This window comes from Gnatocerus cornutus, unplaced genomic scaffold, assembly GCF_029298725.1.
Source record: "Gnatocerus cornutus isolate USDA-ARS CGAHR unplaced genomic scaffold, icGnaCorn1.1 ctg00000280.1, whole genome shotgun sequence".
NCBI classification, from domain to species: Eukaryota; Metazoa; Arthropoda; class Insecta; order Coleoptera; family Tenebrionidae; genus Gnatocerus; species Gnatocerus cornutus.
In genome coordinates, this window is record NW_028275599.1 from 16,892 (window position 1) to 36,215 (window position 19,324).

Sequence of the window (19,324 nt, forward strand, 5' to 3'; positions counted from 1 at the left end):
CTTTTAACTGAGACTATTTGAAACATTATTATATAATAAAGTTTATCATTCTTTGTAATAACACTGTTTCGACAGTCAAATGAATAGACAAGAAAATCAAATGAAAGTATGTATCTCCTCAACAGAATGTGCATTGTCCAAGCGAATCTTTCGTTCGTTTCTTGAAAATAATTGTGGCCCTGAAAAGGGCCATTTATTTGTATCGATGGTGCCCCTACGTCGATATATACGATCGGAGCACGTTCCCGAAACCACCAGGACGTCGTCGTCGTTGAAAAAATTAAATCATCGTCGTCGACTTTTCACTTCTTTCTCTTGGGTGAAGCGGTTTTTTTCGCTTTGACGGTGACGGCTTTGGCCGTTTTCGGTTTCGGCGCTTTCGGTTTCTTGGTTGGACCGGCCTTGTTGGATTTCTTCGCTTTCGATGGCGTCTTGGGTTTGACGGGCGATCTGGAGGCGGCGCTGGCTTTCTTTTCGGGAGCGGACGCAGCCTTTCTAGCCTTCGATACGGCGACGCTCTTCTTTTCGGCGGCAGTTTTCTTAGACTTGGCCGAAGCGGCGGGGGCGGCCTTCTTACCGGCTTTTGAGGCGGATCCTTTTTCGGCGGACGTCGGCGCTGACGCGACGGAACGTTTAGCAACGCCCGTCTTCTTGGATTTCGCCGATGACGACGCGGTCGCAGCGGCAGATCTCTTTTTCGTGGCGGACGGAGCCTTAGCTGCACCGGTGACGGCAGAAGCCAACTTGAACGAACCGGAAGCTCCTTTTCCTTTGGTTTGGACCAACGAACCGGATGCGACGGCGCCCTTAAGGTACTTCTTGATGAAAGGCGCAAATTTTTCCGCGTCGACTTTGTAGTTGGCCGCGACATATTTCTTGATCGCCTGCAACGAAGAACCGCCGCGTTCCTTCAAGCCTTTGATGGCGTTGGTGACCATCTCCGAAGTGGGCGGATGAGAAGGTTTGCTTCTCGGATTTTTGGGCTTCTTCTCCTTCTTCACCGGTGAGGAGCCGGAAGTGGCACCGGCGACCGTCGAAGCTGCTTGATTTTCTACGTCGGCCATATTTTCGTCTATCGCGCGCGCGTTTTTTTCTTTTTATTATAGGTAGGCTTATTCTTCGGTGAAAGAACGAATGAACTTTACAGAACGAATTGGGCGCCAAAGTCAAAGTGTTGGCGCGTTCGAAAACGCGCGGACCGCGGACTAAACGAGAGCCTTCTCGTCGAGTTAGAAAATTCAGTGGGCCTCGAATACAGCTTTCGCGTGATGGCATCGTTCTCTTTACGCGAAGATCACCGCCTCCGGGTGCGGGAACATGAGCGATTCGGTCGGCGATGGCCTCCTGAATAACCTCAAGTTTTCCCGGACGACCAGCCGACCTCCAAAAGCGAACAAGGACCGATCGAACGTCGACTCGAACAAAGACCCTCCGAAACAAGGAGATGACATCCAAGTTCGACGCCGACGTTACGCGTTTTCCACGAATAACAGGAAAGTTCCGCTTTCGACCAGACAAACTTGGAAGCATCCTCTACAAGTTTCACGAACGAATCGGTCGAAAAGTACGTGCGATCTTTTCGAAAATCGCCTCGCAAAGAGACGCAGCACGGATCGGAGCGACGACCGACGAACCTGCAGAGTGTAGGAAAAAAATTCACAAACGGTCGAAGATGACGTCCGAGAAGGTCGAATTTTTTCAAGAACGAAGATAAAACCTTCGCCTTTCGTAGGAGTTGATTTTTGAAAACGATCTTGACGAACAGGTCGGAAAAAAAACGATGTCAATTTCGGACTCGACCATGAGAAACGAATTTGTACGACGAACGGACTTTTCGAACGACTTTTTTCGCAAAATCGACATTTTTTCCTCAAAAATTACCTCACACGACGAAATCCCATCATCGAAACATCACCGAAAACAGTTTTGACGGCGAAATTCTCGTCAATTTTACGAAAATAAAGGGAAAATCAGACGGACCACCGTCGAACATCCAGCGACGGGAACGGACGAGTTTTTTAATTTTTCTTGCCAATTCATTGCGAAAGAAGCAATTTTTCTCGACGAAACCATTTTATAATCATAAAAAAAACTCCCCAAACACCACAAACCAACAAAAATACGGAAATCTTGCATTGTTTGCATTTTTCAGACACTCTAAATAAAACTACGTCGATGTCGGCGGATTTTCAGTCGGTCGTCGGTCGACAGAAATCCAACGAAATTTTCATTTGTTCTTCTCAAAAACGAAAAACAAACAAATCAACAAAACATTCCCTACTATTAGTCGACATTTCGAGCAGAAACTACGAACGTCGAAAGATTTAAAAAATGAAATATGTAGGTGTGCGTGCGTGCGTACTTACTTGAAACTTTTTTCTTGTTTCATCGTCGCACTGGAACAAATTAAATTTTAATGCAATGTAAACGCGACCACACTTTCGACGAAAACATCTCTATGAATCGAACGACGTCGGAAAAAGAATAAATCGAGAAGAGAACAAATCATGAAACAACACACACCCACCCCGCCCGGCCCGGCCAGAGTGGTGGGAATTTCGATGAATGAACAGACAAAGAAACCAACTCTGTTATCAGTTCTAAGAAAGAAAGCAGGTAGCGGCGGCGGCGAACCTTCGACCGTACTACGGTCAGTTCATGAATTAACCCCGTCCGTTCGGAGTTTATTCATCTCCGGTCCGTGTCGGCGTTTACTTCAAGTGGGTGCTATTTCCATCTAAGCAAGCAAGTGAGTAAGTAAGTTCTCAAATTTTAAATTACGTTAATCGCAAGTGACTCGTTGAGATCGTCAAACGAACAATTTAATTTAACGCCTCATACGAGTTTTTTTTTTTTCGTCATTTTGTCGCAAAAAAAAAACTAAAAAACGACTCGCAAAAAAAAATTTTTTTTTTTTCTTCTTTTAAATCTTGTACATTTTCTGACATGTGTACCATCGAAAAATGTCACATCCAAACGATCGAACAATCACAAAAAATCGTCAACGTACCATCTTGGAAAATTTTACCAGGCAACGACCATACCACGTTGAAAACTACCGGTTCTCGTCCAGTCTTGTCCGAGCGCTCGTAGCGAACGGACGTGCGATAGAGAGCTCCCCCTCTCAGTGTTTAAGTTGTGACCACAGTGCAAAGTGCCACGTGCCTTGAATAAAGTGAATCGTGTCCCAATTGTTGTTTTAACAACAAGAGGAATTAAACCAAGTTCGATACAGCGCAGGCTGGTTAAGCCTGCACTGACCACCGAAAACATGGCCAGTTCGAGCCTCAACTGGCTGAAGCCGAAGAAAACGGTGAAAAAAGTGAAACAAAAGGTGAGGTACGTGCCAGTACCAATCGACGCTAACCGATTTCAACCAATCTCTTCTGATGAAGAGGATGAAGAAGACAACATGGAGACGGAGGAAACATCCTCCAGGACAAAAACCACCGCGACCGCGAACGAAAGGAGACCGCCGCCGATCATCATCCACGGCCGGAACATAACGCACAACCGTCTCAAAGAATTGTTCGCGGATTGCGACAACGGTTACCAGGTCCGTTACACAAGGGAGAAGACCCTTGTGTACCCCAACACAACAGACATCCACACGAAGATGAGAAACAACCTCACGACTGGAAAAGTAGAGTTCCACACGTTCACACCAAAAGGACTCAAAACGTCAACGTTCGTCATTAAGGGTTTGGACAACAACCCTGAGCCCGAATCCGTTCTTGCAGAGCTCAAGAACTGCAAGATCGAAGCCACCAATGTGAGGAAAATGGGGCCCAACACCAAGAGGCCCCATTACATCGCAACAGTGACCGACAGCGAGACTGCCGAGTCACTCAACAAGAAATGTCGGGCGATTCTCAACGTCAGGGTGCGTTTCGAGAAATACCTCAATAAGAAGAAGATGACACAGTGCCACCGGTGCCAGGCATGGGGCCACGGCACGAGGAACTGCAACCTCGAACCGACGTGCGTAAGATGCTCCCAGTACCACTGGACCCGCGACTGCCCCCATAAGCCCGACCCGACGTACATTCCCAAATGTGCCAACTGCGGGAAACAAGGACACGCTGCCTCGCAAACCACGTGCGAGGTCTACATCGCCAAGGTAACCCGCATCGAGGAACTCCAAGAAGAAAGGCGTCAGAAGGTCGCCAACAAGAGGGCTAAATTAGCCCCCGCGCCGATCCCAAAGGTCAATCCGTGGACCCAGCCAAAGAAACCAACAGGTGAGTCCATTGTTTTTACTAATAAATCATTTCCGCCTCTGCCGACGCCTTCAACGAGCGCAGCAAATTCGCCAATTTTAACAAGGCAAACACCAACCAAAACGAAAATTCCAGAAACAAGCAGCATGACAGAATTTTGTAAAATAAACGCCGAAATTTCCAGGCTGAACAAAAATGTAAATATGAAAAACTTGCTCATAATACTTAAAGAACTGAACAATGCACTTGAAAAATGCCAGTCTCAACAAGAAAAGCTGTTCGTCTGCATAGACGTTCTATCCAAAATGGGAGACGCTGGCTATGAGCTGTAAATTGACGATAGTTCACTGGAACGCAAACGGTCTGCATGAAAAAGCTGCGGAATTATTGAATTTTATTAAAAATGGTGGAATTCACATTATGGCAATTAGCGAAACGCGTGTCAAAAGTAAAGATCGGCTTAAATTCACCAATTACACGGTTCTCAGAAAGGACAGAACGGATGTCATTAGGGGAGGTGGGGTTGCTCTCCTAATCCGTAATGACGTCCCCTTTGAACACATTCCCACCCCAAATGTAAGATTCCTCGAAACCCTAACGATTAAGATCGAGAACAACATTTTCATAACATCAGTTTACAACCGACCAATCAACTCAATTAGGGACGCGGATTTAGACATAATTAATAATCTGGGAAGAAAGCAATTAATTCTCGGGGACTTCAATGCGAGACACACAAGCTGGGGTTGTCACGCAAACAATAGTAACGGGTTCAGGCTCTACAATTACGTAGAAAACACAAGCTTGATAATTAACAGAACTGCTGATCCAACTCATTTCCCAATTAACGGCATGACACCTACCTACATTGACTTGACAATCACGAAAAACATGGTAATCTCAGAACCCAGATCAGTGACCGCACTCAACTCGGATCACAATCCTGTGATTCTTGAGATTCCTGACATGACAATCAAAGACAAAACAATCCAAATCAATTCCTATAAACAAACCAACTGGCCCCTCTTCCGCAAAACCCTTGACAGACATGTTGAACTGACGGAAATCATTGGCACGAAAGATGATCTTGATAAACAGATTGAACTGTTCATTAAGGCCATCCAGAAGGCCAAAGACCAAGTCACGACGACGAAAACAATAAATCCTTTTCGAGACGAAATTCCGAAAGCAACCATAGAGAAAATAAAACTCAAGAACCGAATCAGAAAACTGTACCAAAGAACACGAGACCCATTTTTCAAAAACCAAGCATCTGAATTAACCAGAGAAATTAAACAAGAAATAAAAGAATTCAGACAGAACAAATGGGAAACAAAACTTGGCAAATTAAATCCGCACGATAATTCTCTATGGAAAATGACAAAAGCTCTCAAAAGACGATTTACCCCCATCTCTATCCTTAAATCCAATAACAACACAGCATTTAATAATGTGGAAAAAGCAAACACACTGGCAACATATTATGAAACGATCCACACAAGTGATAATCACAACACACCCGAACAAACAGAAATAATTGAAACAGTAAACTCTTTCAATAGTGACAATTCCCAGATAGACGCGCCTACGGCCGTCAAACCCACAGAAATCGCAAAAATCATAAGCACTTTACCGAATAACAAAGCCCCGGGAAATGACGGCATAGAAAACAGAATACTGAAAAATCTTACAGCGAAAGCTGTAAAACAACTAACGAATATAATAAATGCCATGCTTAATCTTTGTATCTTCCCGGAAAAACTTAAAGTAGCAGATGTCATCCCCATTTTGAAACCGGGGAAAAACCCCAATGCACCAAACGCATACAGACCAATTAGCCTTCTACCAACAATATCAAAAGTTGCGGAAAAGGTAATCCAAAAACGAATTAATAAGCACATTAAAGAAAACAAAATTTTACCGCCAGAGCAATTTGGTTTTCGGGAACGACATAATACCACACAGCAAGTCCTCAGACTAATAAATGACATAACCAATAATTACAACACGAAAAGCATAACAGCAATGACATGTCTTGATATTGAAAAAGCATTTGATAAAGTCTGGACAAAAGGACTAATTTACAAAATGATTCAATTGAAGTTCCCGACGCACATTACTAAATTAATAAACTCGTACTTAACAGAGAGAAAGTTCAGAGTAAAGGTAGAAGGCGAAAAGTCGGAAATGAAATCAATAAATGCGGGAGTCCCACAAGGCTCAGTGCTTGGGCCAATACTATTTAATATTTACATTCATGACATCACTAAATTCGCACAAACCAATTTAGCTTTGTACGCGGACGACACCGCCATCTACGCTAAATCTCATTCGGGTCAGGTCGCACTCAAACAAGTTCAGATCCACATTAATCAACTCGAGAAATTCTACGCGAAATGGAAGATTAAACTCAACGCGGACAAAACGGAAACGGTCATTTTTGCAAAAAGATTCACCGGGCTAAAGATCAATAAAAAACTAAAGGTAGGGGACAGTGAAATTGAAATTAAGAACTCTGTGAAATATCTAGGAGTCACCCTAGACAAAAGGCTAAACCTAAATGAACACATAAAGAAAACGAGACAAAAAGGTGAAGCCGTCCTCAAGCAATTGTACCCATTGTTGGTCAAAAACAACTATCTAAACACGAAAAATAAGTTGCTTCTGTACAAATGCATCTTACGCCCCATCATAACATACGCAGCGCCCATCTACCGGCACAAACCACACACTCCACTAATTCCTTTGCAAAGATTTCAAAATAAATGCTTAAGACTTGCCCTTAACGCAGACAGATACACTCCGCTCCGTCAACTTCATCAGGACGCGAATCTTCCACTCCTACACCATTACATCCATTCCCTTTCCGATAAATTCTACGAGAAGCAGGTGCGGCACGTACCTCTTCTCAAACAATCCCTCAAACACCCAGCAGGAACTCACAAGTTCCCGCACTCGGGTGTCCCCAATCTAGACCGGATAATCCGCTGAATTTTGTTACAGGCAAAAGGCAGCGGAAGAAGAACCGTAAACGGCAATCGACCAGCCACAGACCATATCGGAACAGGAGTCCAGGAGCCCCCTGGAACATCAATCCGAGGATCAGGAGTCCCCGGAGCCCCCTGAAACCTCACCACTAGACCATACCGAACCAGGAGCCCAGGAGCTCCCTGGAAACAGAAACCGGACCGGAAGTCCCAAGACCTCTTTGAGGTCAACACTGTAAATAGTTTTTTAAATATCCTTTGTACATAGTAGATAATAAGGTTAGGGTTTTTACTAAAATTTCATTTTCCCTAAATTAAGGTAACCGATAAGTAGGCTAAACACCACAAATGTATGCAACCAAGGTTGCCGGTGAGCCATAAAATAAATGTAATATCTTAGATTGTATAATAAATGTAGGCTAGGTTAAGGCATCAGCGCCACACATTAGCATAAGTTAATCTTAAGTGTGATATGTATTATCTTAGTGATTGCATGCGTAACTTCAACCGAATAAAAATCCTGTTGAATTTGAATTTGGTTCTCGTCCGATCACCGAAGTCAAGCAACGTCGGGCGCGGTCAGTACTTGGATGGGTGACCGCTTGGGAACACCGCGTGCCGTTGTCTCTACTCTTTTCTTTTTTTATTAACATTTCTGATGTCAAACTTTTTTTAAATATATTTTTCACTATTTATATTTTCTCTCAGGAACTTATATAGTATGAAGACGAAAATTTTTAATTCGTTCGAGTTGAATTTGTGGTTCTGAAAAGAACCGATTTTTTTTCTTTTTTTTCCAACCAACTTCCAAGCTGCTCGAGGAGGATTTATTTTGAACTGGTGTATTTGGTGACGGCCTTGGTTCCTTCAGAAACGGCGTGCTTCGCCAATTCACCGGGCAAAAGAAGACGCACCGCCGTCTGGATCTCCCTGCTGGTTATGGTCGAACGTTTGTTGTAATGAGCGAGGCGACTGGCTTCAGCAGCTATACGTTCGAAGATGTCGTTCACGAAACTGTTCATGATAGACATAGCCTTGCTGGAGATACCGGTATCGGGATGGACCTGCTTCAACACCTTGTAAATGTAGATGGCGTAACTCTCCTTCCTCCTGCGCTTCTTTTTCTTGTCGCTCTTCGAGATGTTCTTTTGAGCTTTTCCGGCCTTCTTGGCCGCCTTACCGCTGGTCTTGGGTGGCATTCTCTTCTAGTCGTCGAGTTAAAAAAACGTTTAAAAACAGAAAACGAGACAGACACGACGTGCACGTTACGACGAGTATACTCGATCTAAAACGCCGCACACCTAAAATCCCTCTATTTATAACGAGCGAGCGACAAACAGGCGCTCCGCCTTAGTTCGTCGTTCGACCATTGCCCTAACGAGATGGCGCTGTACCGACCATATAAATTTCTAGCCTTCGCCGCGTTCGGCATTTATTTCAAGCCGTACGTTTGTCAGTGCGCTTCGTGTCAGTCGCAGTAGGTGTTTTGCTGTTTATATCGTATAACAACATGTCCGGAAGAGGAAAAGGAGGTAAAGTGAAGGGAAAGGCGAAGTCTCGTTCCAGTCGTGCCGGACTTCAGTTTCCCGTCGGCAGAATTCATCGTCTTCTGCGTAAAGGAAACTACGCCGAAAGAGTGGGTGCAGGTGCTCCCGTTTATTTGGCGGCCGTAATGGAATATCTAGCCGCCGAAGTTCTCGAATTGGCAGGAAACGCCGCCAGAGATAACAAGAAAACCCGTATCATTCCGAGACATCTTCAATTGGCTATAAGGAACGACGAGGAGTTAAACAAGCTCCTTTCCGGCGTTACCATCGCCCAAGGCGGTGTCTTGCCCAACATCCAGGCGGTGTTGTTGCCCAAGAAGACCGAAAAGAAGCCTTAAATTTAATTCTTCGCCGCCGTCATCTCGAACGAAAAACAAAAACTTTTATAAAAACCATCTTCACATCGGCCCTTCTCAGGGCCAAAAATTCAACTCGAACGAATTGATTTTTTCGCCAAAATACAACAACCTATGAGAATCATGTTAAAAAGTCTTTTAGATATTTTAAAGTTAAACCGATCAATTAATTCATTATACGAGCGTAGACTGAACGGAAGATTTTCGATTACATTCAACCAAGAAAGATGATTTTTACGACTTTTCATCGTAATTTTTAGAAAAATTCAATGCCCGACTAAAGCACGAACTCGACAACTCTATCTATAATAATTTATTGATTATCTAATTCAAGAAACATTCCGATTCGTCGTAAATTTCTTCACATTTCGCACATTAATCTGTTAAGAACATACACACACACACCGGTCGCCTATACGTGCTCTCCGTCTCGATAATTTCTTGCAGCAGCAGTCGTCAGCGGTGAGCCGTAATACTACAATCAATCGTTTTATTTGCTATGAGATTTTGTTTCAAGTCACGTCTGAGGAGAGTAACTCTACCCCATATTGGACATAACCTCAAATATACTCTTCGTGGCAAAAACGTTCTTTTAACGATGGTCATTCTAACCTAAAACTGCTGTCAAAATTGTCAAAGTCGCCGCCTGGATCACAAATTAAAATGATCACTCACTCCGTACGATTTTCATTTCGATTTGAAGACAAACACACAATTGAGCAACATATTTAATTCGTTTGATTTATTTTGTGGTTCTGAAAAGAACCGTTTTTTTTTGTTTGTTTGTTTGCTTGCCTGCGGGGGGTTTGTTGTTATTCCTCTGAGGATGCGGATACACGTCATAAAATGATAAAATTAACCGCCGAAACCGTAAAGGGTACGACCTTGACGTTTCAGGGCGTAGACGACGTCCATGGCGGTGACGGTCTTACGTTTTGCGTGTTCGGTGTAAGTTACGGCGTCACGGATGACGTTCTCGAGGAAGACCTTCAACACACCTCTGGTTTCTTCGTAGATGAGACCGGAAATACGTTTCACACCACCACGACGAGCCAATCTTCTGATCGCCGGTTTCGTTATACCTTGGATGTTATCGCGTAGAACTTTGCGATGACGTTTGGCGCCACCTTTTCCCAATCCTTTGCCACCTTTACCACGACCGGTCATCTTGATAAAATTAGGAAATTCTTCGTACAAAACGACGTAGCTTCGACCAAGTTCGTTATGGAACTAACGTCAAAATTTCATTCCGCGGGACTATTTATAAGTTACGGCAGCTCCACCTCGCGTTAAAAACGAATCCACCAATGGCGTCGCCGTATGACTCATCGAGTTTATAAAACGGCCGTTGGCGCGACGAAAATTTTCAGTTGACTTTCGAACGTTCGTACGTACGGTCGGTCGTTCGGTCGAAGCAAGCAAGCAAGCCACTACCTACGTTAATTCTTTTCATTTGATTCATCCGATATCCGAGATGGCGAGAACTAAACAGACGGCTCGTAAATCTACCGGTGGCAAGGCACCTAGAAAACAGTTGGCCACGAAGGCGGCCAGAAAAAGCGCTCCCGCCACCGGAGGTGTCAAGAAACCTCACCGTTACAGGCCCGGTACGGTCGCCCTTCGTGAGATTCGTCGTTATCAAAAGAGCACTGAACTTTTGATCCGCAAGCTGCCTTTCCAACGTCTCGTCCGAGAGATCGCCCAAGATTTCAAGACCGATCTCCGTTTCCAAAGTTCGGCCGTGATGGCACTTCAAGAAGCCAGCGAGGCTTATGTCGTCGGCCTCTTCGAAGACACCAACTTGTGCGCCATCCACGCCAAACGTGTCACCATCATGCCGAAAGACATCCAATTGGCGAGACGCATTCGTGGCGAGAGGGCTTAAATTTCCTCCATCCATCCATCCATCCATCCGATCCGACCATCTAGAATTAACAAATTCTTCATCTTCGAAGGTGTTAAAAGAAGAAAAAAAAAATCGGTTCTTTTCAGAACCACAATTATTTTCCAACGAATTGAAAATTTATCGTTCGCGCATGCAACTTTTTGAGATTGAAAAAAAAAAAAAAAAAAAAAAAAAGTTAGGTTATGTGATTTATTCACAAAATTCGTACTTACATAAAACGATAAACTTTTGCTTTTTTCTTTCACATTAAATTTTCTTTTAACTGAGACTATTTGAAACATTATTATATAATAAAGTTTATCATTCTTTGTAATAACACTGTTTCGACAGTCAAATGAATAGACAAGAAAATCAAATGAAAGTATGTATCTCCTCAACAGAATGTGCATTGTCCAAGCGAATCTTTCGTTCGTTTCTTGAAAATAATTGTGGCCCTGAAAAGGGCCATTTATTTGTATCGATGGTGCCCCTACGTCGATATATACGATCGGAGCACGTTCCCGAAACCACCAGGACGTCGTCGTCGTTGAAAAAATTAAATCATCGTCGTCGACTTTTCACTTCTTTCTCTTGGGTGAAGCGGTTTTTTTCGCTTTGACGGTGACGGCTTTGGCCGTTTTCGGTTTCGGCGCTTTCGGTTTCTTGGTTGGACCGGCCTTGTTGGATTTCTTCGCTTTCGATGGCGTCTTGGGTTTGACGGGCGATCTGGAGGCGGCGCTGGCTTTCTTTTCGGGAGCGGACGCAGCCTTTCTAGCCTTCGATACGGCGACGCTCTTCTTTTCGGCGGCAGTTTTCTTAGACTTGGCCGAAGCGGCGGGGGCGGCCTTCTTACCGGCTTTTGAGGCGGATCCTTTTTCGGCGGACGTCGGCGCTGACGCGACGGAACGTTTAGCAACGCCCGTCTTCTTGGATTTCGCCGATGACGACGCGGTCGCAGCGGCAGATCTCTTTTTCGTGGCGGACGGAGCCTTAGCTGCACCGGTGACGGCAGAAGCCAACTTGAACGAACCGGAAGCTCCTTTTCCTTTGGTTTGGACCAACGAACCGGATGCGACGGCGCCCTTAAGGTACTTCTTGATGAAAGGCGCAAATTTTTCCGCGTCGACTTTGTAGTTGGCCGCGACATATTTCTTGATCGCCTGCAACGAAGAACCGCCGCGTTCCTTCAAGCCTTTGATGGCGTTGGTGACCATCTCCGAAGTGGGCGGATGAGAAGGTTTGCTTCTCGGATTTTTGGGCTTCTTCTCCTTCTTCACCGGTGAGGAGCCGGAAGTGGCACCGGCGACCGTCGAAGCTGCTTGATTTTCTACGTCGGCCATATTTTCGTCTATCGCGCGCGCGTTTTTTTCTTTTTATTATAGGTAGGCTTATTCTTCGGTGAAAGAACGAATGAACTTTACAGAACGAATTGGGCGCCAAAGTCAAAGTGTTGGCGCGTTCGAAAACGCGCGGACCGCGGACTAAACGAGAGCCTTCTCGTCGAGTTAGAAAATTCAGTGGGCCTCGAATACAGCTTTCGCGTGATGGCATCGTTCTCTTTACGCGAAGATCACCGCCTCCGGGTGCGGGAACATGAGCGATTCGGTCGGCGATGGCCTCCTGAATAACCTCAAGTTTTCCCGGACGACCAGCCGACCTCCAAAAGCGAACAAGGACCGATCGAACGTCGACTCGAACAAAGACCCTCCGAAACAAGGAGATGACATCCAAGTTCGACGCCGACGTTACGCGTTTTCCACGAATAACAGGAAAGTTCCGCTTTCGACCAGACAAACTTGGAAGCATCCTCTACAAGTTTCACGAACGAATCGGTCGAAAAGTACGTGCGATCTTTTCGAAAATCGCCTCGCAAAGAGACGCAGCACGGATCGGAGCGACGACCGACGAACCTGCAGAGTGTAGGAAAAAAATTCACAAACGGTCGAAGATGACGTCCGAGAAGGTCGAATTTTTTCAAGAACGAAGATAAAACCTTCGCCTTTCGTAGGAGTTGATTTTTGAAAACGATCTTGACGAACAGGTCGGAAAAAAAACGATGTCAATTTCGGACTCGACCATGAGAAACGAATTTGTACGACGAACGGACTTTTCGAACGACTTTTTTCGCAAAATCGACATTTTTTCCTCAAAAATTACCTCACACGACGAAATCCCATCATCGAAACATCACCGAAAACAGTTTTGACGGCGAAATTCTCGTCAATTTTACGAAAATAAAGGGAAAATCAGACGGACCACCGTCGAACATCCAGCGACGGGAACGGACGAGTTTTTTAATTTTTCTTGCCAATTCATTGCGAAAGAAGCAATTTTTCTCGACGAAACCATTTTATAATCATAAAAAAAACTCCCCAAACACCACAAACCAACAAAAATACGGAAATCTTGCATTGTTTGCATTTTTCAGACACTCTAAATAAAACTACGTCGATGTCGGCGGATTTTCAGTCGGTCGTCGGTCGACAGAAATCCAACGAAATTTTCATTTGTTCTTCTCAAAAACGAAAAACAAACAAATCAACAAAACATTCCCTACTATTAGTCGACATTTCGAGCAGAAACTACGAACGTCGAAAGATTTAAAAAATGAAATATGTAGGTGTGCGTGCGTGCGTACTTACTTGAAACTTTTTTCTTGTTTCATCGTCGCACTGGAACAAATTAAATTTTAATGCAATGTAAACGCGACCACACTTTCGACGAAAACATCTCTATGAATCGAACGACGTCGGAAAAAGAATAAATCGAGAAGAGAACAAATCATGAAACAACACACACCCACCCCGCCCGGCCCGGCCAGAGTGGTGGGAATTTCGATGAATGAACAGACAAAGAAACCAACTCTGTTATCAGTTCTAAGAAAGAAAGCAGGTAGCGGCGGCGGCGAACCTTCGACCGTACTACGGTCAGTTCATGAATTAACCCCGTCCGTTCGGAGTTTATTCATCTCCGGTCCGTGTCGGCGTTTACTTCAAGTGGGTGCTATTTCCATCTAAGCAAGCAAGTGAGTAAGTAAGTTCTCAAATTTTAAATTACGTTAATCGCAAGTGACTCGTTGAGATCGTCAAACGAACAATTTAATTTAACGCCTCATACGAGTTTTTTTTTTTCGTCATTTTGTCGCAAAAAAAAAACTAAAAAACGACTCGCAAAAAAAAATTTTTTTTTTTTCTTCTTTTAAATCTTGTACATTTTCTGACATGTGTACCATCGAAAAATGTCACATCCAAACGATCGAACAATCACAAAAAATCGTCAACGTACCATCTTGGAAAATTTTACCAGGCAACGACCATACCACGTTGAAAACTACCGGTTCTCGTCCGATCACCGAAGTCAAGCAACGTCGGGCGCGGTCAGTACTTGGATGGGTGACCGCTTGGGAACACCGCGTGCCGTTGTCTCTACTCTTTTCTTTTTTTATTAACATTTCTGATGTCAAACTTTTTTTAAATATATTTTTCACTATTTATATTTTCTCTCAGGAACTTATATAGTATGAAGACGAAAATTTTTAATTCGTTCGAGTTGAATTTGTGGTTCTGAAAAGAACCGATTTTTTTTCTTTTTTTTCCAACCAACTTCCAAGCTGCTCGAGGAGGATTTATTTTGAACTGGTGTATTTGGTGACGGCCTTGGTTCCTTCAGAAACGGCGTGCTTCGCCAATTCACCGGGCAAAAGAAGACGCACCGCCGTCTGGATCTCCCTGCTGGTTATGGTCGAACGTTTGTTGTAATGAGCGAGGCGACTGGCTTCAGCAGCTATACGTTCGAAGATGTCGTTCACGAAACTGTTCATGATAGACATAGCCTTGCTGGAGATACCGGTATCGGGATGGACCTGCTTCAACACCTTGTAAATGTAGATGGCGTAACTCTCCTTCCTCCTGCGCTTCTTTTTCTTGTCGCTCTTCGAGATGTTCTTTTGAGCTTTTCCGGCCTTCTTGGCCGCCTTACCGCTGGTCTTGGGTGGCATTCTCTTCTAGTCGTCGAGTTAAAAAAACGTTTAAAAACAGAAAACGAGACAGACACGACGTGCACGTTACGACGAGTATACTCGATCTAAAACGCCGCACACCTAAAATCCCTCTATTTATAACGAGCGAGCGACAAACAGGCGCTCCGCCTTAGTTCGTCGTTCGACCATTGCCCTAACGAGATGGCGCTGTACCGACCATATAAATTTCTAGCCTTCGCCGCGTTCGGCATTTATTTCAAGCCGTACGTTTGTCAGTGCGCTTCGTGTCAGTCGCAGTAGGTGTTTTGCTGTTTATATCGTATAACAACATGTCCGGAAGAGGAAAAGGAGGTAAAGTGAAGGGAAAGGCGAAGTCTCGTTCCAGTCGTGCCGGACTTCAGTTTCCCGTCGGCAGAATTCATCGTCTTCTGCGTAAAGGAAACTACGCCGAAAGAGTGGGTGCAGGTGCTCCCGTTTATTTGGCGGCCGTAATGGAATATCTAGCCGCCGAAGTTCTCGAATTGGCAGGAAACGCCGCCAGAGATAACAAGAAAACCCGTATCATTCCGAGACATCTTCAATTGGCTATAAGGAACGACGAGGAGTTAAACAAGCTCCTTTCCGGCGTTACCATCGCCCAAGGCGGTGTCTTGCCCAACATCCAGGCGGTGTTGTTGCCCAAGAAGACCGAAAAGAAGCCTTAAATTTAATTCTTCGCCGCCGTCATCTCGAACGAAAAACAAAAACTTTTATAAAAACCATCTTCACATCGGCCCTTCTCAGGGCCAAAAATTCAACTCGAACGAATTGATTTTTTCGCCAAAATACAACAACCTATGAGAATCATGTTAAAAAGTCTTTTAGATATTTTAAAGTTAAACCGATCAATTAATTCATTATACGAGCGTAGACTGAACGGAAGATTTTCGATTACATTCAACCAAGAAAGATGATTTTTACGACTTTTCATCGTAATTTTTAGAAAAATTCAATGCCCGACTAAAGCACGAACTCGACAACTCTATCTATAATAATTTATTGATTATCTAATTCAAGAAACATTCCGATTCGTCGTAAATTTCTTCACATTTCGCACATTAATCTGTTAAGAACATACACACACACACCGGTCGCCTATACGTGCTCTCCGTCTCGATAATTTCTTGCAGCAGCAGTCGTCAGCGGTGAGCCGTAATACTACAATCAATCGTTTTATTTGCTATGAGATTTTGTTTCAAGTCACGTCTGAGGAGAGTAACTCTACCCCATATTGGACATAACCTCAAATATACTCTTCGTGGCAAAAACGTTCTTTTAACGATGGTCATTCTAACCTAAAACTGCTGTCAAAATTGTCAAAGTCGCCGCCTGGATCACAAATTAAAATGATCACTCACTCCGTACGATTTTCATTTCGATTTGAAGACAAACACACAATTGAGCAACATATTTAATTCGTTTGATTTATTTTGTGGTTCTGAAAAGAACCGTTTTTTTTTTGTTTGTTTGTTTGCTTGCCTGCGGGGGGTTTGTTGTTATTCCTCTGAGGATGCGGATACACGTCATAAAATGATAAAATTAACCGCCGAAACCGTAAAGGGTACGACCTTGACGTTTCAGGGCGTAGACGACGTCCATGGCGGTGACGGTCTTACGTTTTGCGTGTTCGGTGTAAGTTACGGCGTCACGGATGACGTTCTCGAGGAAGACCTTCAACACACCTCTGGTTTCTTCGTAGATGAGACCGGAAATACGTTTCACACCACCACGACGAGCCAATCTTCTGATCGCCGGTTTCGTTATACCTTGGATGTTATCGCGTAGAACTTTGCGATGACGTTTGGCGCCACCTTTTCCCAATCCTTTGCCACCTTTACCACGACCGGTCATCTTGATAAAATTAGGAAATTCTTCGTACAAAACGACGTAGCTTCGACCAAGTTCGTTATGGAACTAACGTCAAAATTTCATTCCGCGGGACTATTTATAAGTTACGGCAGCTCCACCTCGCGTTAAAAACGAATCCACCAATGGCGTCGCCGTATGACTCATCGAGTTTATAAAACGGCCGTTGGCGCGACGAAAATTTTCAGTTGACTTTCGAACGTTCGTACGTACGGTCGGTCGTTCGGTCGAAGCAAGCAAGCAAGCCACTACCTACGTTAATTCTTTTCATTTGATTCATCCGATATCCGAGATGGCGAGAACTAAACAGACGGCTCGTAAATCTACCGGTGGCAAGGCACCTAGAAAACAGTTGGCCACGAAGGCGGCCAGAAAAAGCGCTCCCGCCACCGGAGGTGTCAAGAAACCTCACCGTTACAGGCCCGGTACGGTCGCCCTTCGTGAGATTCGTCGTTATCAAAAGAGCACTGAACTTTTGATCCGCAAGCTGCCTTTCCAACGTCTCGTCCGAGAGATCGCCCAAGATTTCAAGACCGATCTCCGTTTCCAAAGTTCGGCCGTGATGGCACTTCAAGAAGCCAGCGAGGCTTATCTCGTCGGCCTCTTCGAAGACACCAACTTGTGCGCCATCCACGCCAAACGTGTCACCATCATGCCGAAAGACATCCAATTGGCGAGACGCATTCGTGGCGAGAGGGCTTAAATTTCCTCCATCCATCCATCCATCCATCCGATCCGACCATCTAGAATTAACAAATTCTTCATCTTCGAAGGTGTTAAAAGAAGAAAAAAAAAATCGGTTCTTTTCAGAACCACAATTATTTTCCAACGAATTGAAAATTTATCGTTCGCGCATGCAACTTTTTGAGATTGAAAAAAAAAAAAAAAAAAAAAAAAAGTTAGGTTATGTGATTTATTCACAAAATTCGTACTTACATAAAACGATAAACTTTTGCTTTTTTCTTTCACATTAAATTTTCTTTTAACTGAGACTATTTGAAACATTATTATATAATAAAGTTTATCATTCTTTGTAATAACACTGTTTCGACAGTCAAATGAATAGACAAGAAAATCAAATGAAAGTATGTATCTCCTCAACAGAATGTGCATTGTCCAAGCGAATCTTTCGTTCGTTTCTTGAAAATAATTGTGGCCCTGAAAAGGGCCATTTATTTGTATCGATGGTGCCCCTACGTCGATATATACGATCGGAGCACGTTCCCGAAACCACCAGGACGTCGTCGTCGTTGAAAAAATTAAATCATCGTCGTCGACTTTTCACTTCTTTCTCTTGGGTGAAGCGGTTTTTTTCGCTTTGACGGTGACGGCTTTGGCCGTTTTCGGTTTCGGCGCTTTCGGTTTCTTGGTTGGACCGGCCTTGTTGGATTTCTTCGCTTTCGATGGCGTCTTGGGTTTGACGGGCGATCTGGAGGCGGCGCTGGCTTTCTTTTCGGGAGCGGACGCAGCCTTTCTAGCCTTCGATACGGCGACGCTCTTCTTTTCGGCGGCAGTTTTCTTAGACTTGGCCGAAGCGGCGGGGGCGGCCTTCTTACCGGCTTTTGAGGCGGATCCTTTTTCGGCGGACGTCGGCGCTGACGCGACGGAACGTTTAGCAACGCCCGTCTTCTTGGATTTCGCCGATGACGACGCGGTCGCAGCGGCAGATCTCTTTTTCGTGGCGGACGGAGCCTTAGCTGCACCGGTGACGGCAGAAGCCAACTTGAACGAACCGGAAGCTCCTTTTCCTTTGGTTTGGACCAACGAACCGGATGCGACGGCGCCCTTAAGGTACTTCTTGATGAAAGGCGCAAATTTTTCCGCGTCGACTTTGTAGTTGGCCGCGACATATTTCTTGATCGCCTGCAACGAAGAACCGCCGCGTTCCTTCAAGCCTTTGATGGCGTTGGTGACCATCTCCGAAGTGGGCGGATGAGAAGGTTTGCTTCTCGGATTTTTGGGCTTCTTCTCCTTCTTCACCGGTGAGGAGCCGGAAGTGGCACCGGCGACCGTCGAAGCTGCTTGATTTTCTACGTCGGCCATATTTTCGTCTATCGCGCGCGCGTTTTTTTCTTTTTATTATAGGTAGGCTTATTCTTCGGTGAAAGAACGAATGAACTTTACAGAACGAATTGGGCGCCAAAGTCAAAGTGTTGGCGCGTTCGAAAACGCGCGGACCGCGGACTAAACGAGAGCCTTCTCGTCGAGTTAGAAAATTCAGTGGGCCTCGAATACAGCTTTCGCGTGATGGCATCGTTCTCTTTACGCGAAGATCACCGCCTCCGGGTGCGGGAACATGAGCGATTCGGTCGGCGATGGCCTCCTGAATAACCTCAAGTTTTCCCGGACGACCAGCCGACCTCCAAAAGCGAACAAGGACCGATCGAACGTCGACTCGAACAAAGACCCTCCGAAACAAGGAGATGACATCCAAGTTCGACGCCG

The 19,324-nt window shown here is 44.7% G+C and overlaps 1 non-coding gene across 1 annotated transcript; it reads left to right on the forward strand.

The window, feature by feature from the left end:
* The first annotated feature begins 14,300 nt into the window (after positions 1–14,300).
* LOC148165564 (5S ribosomal RNA) lies at positions 14,301–14,420 on the forward strand. Its single transcript, XR_015771363.1, has one exon. It is a non-coding gene; the product is annotated as a 5S ribosomal RNA (ribosomal RNA).
* Positions 14,421–19,324: the final 4,904 nt, after the last annotated feature.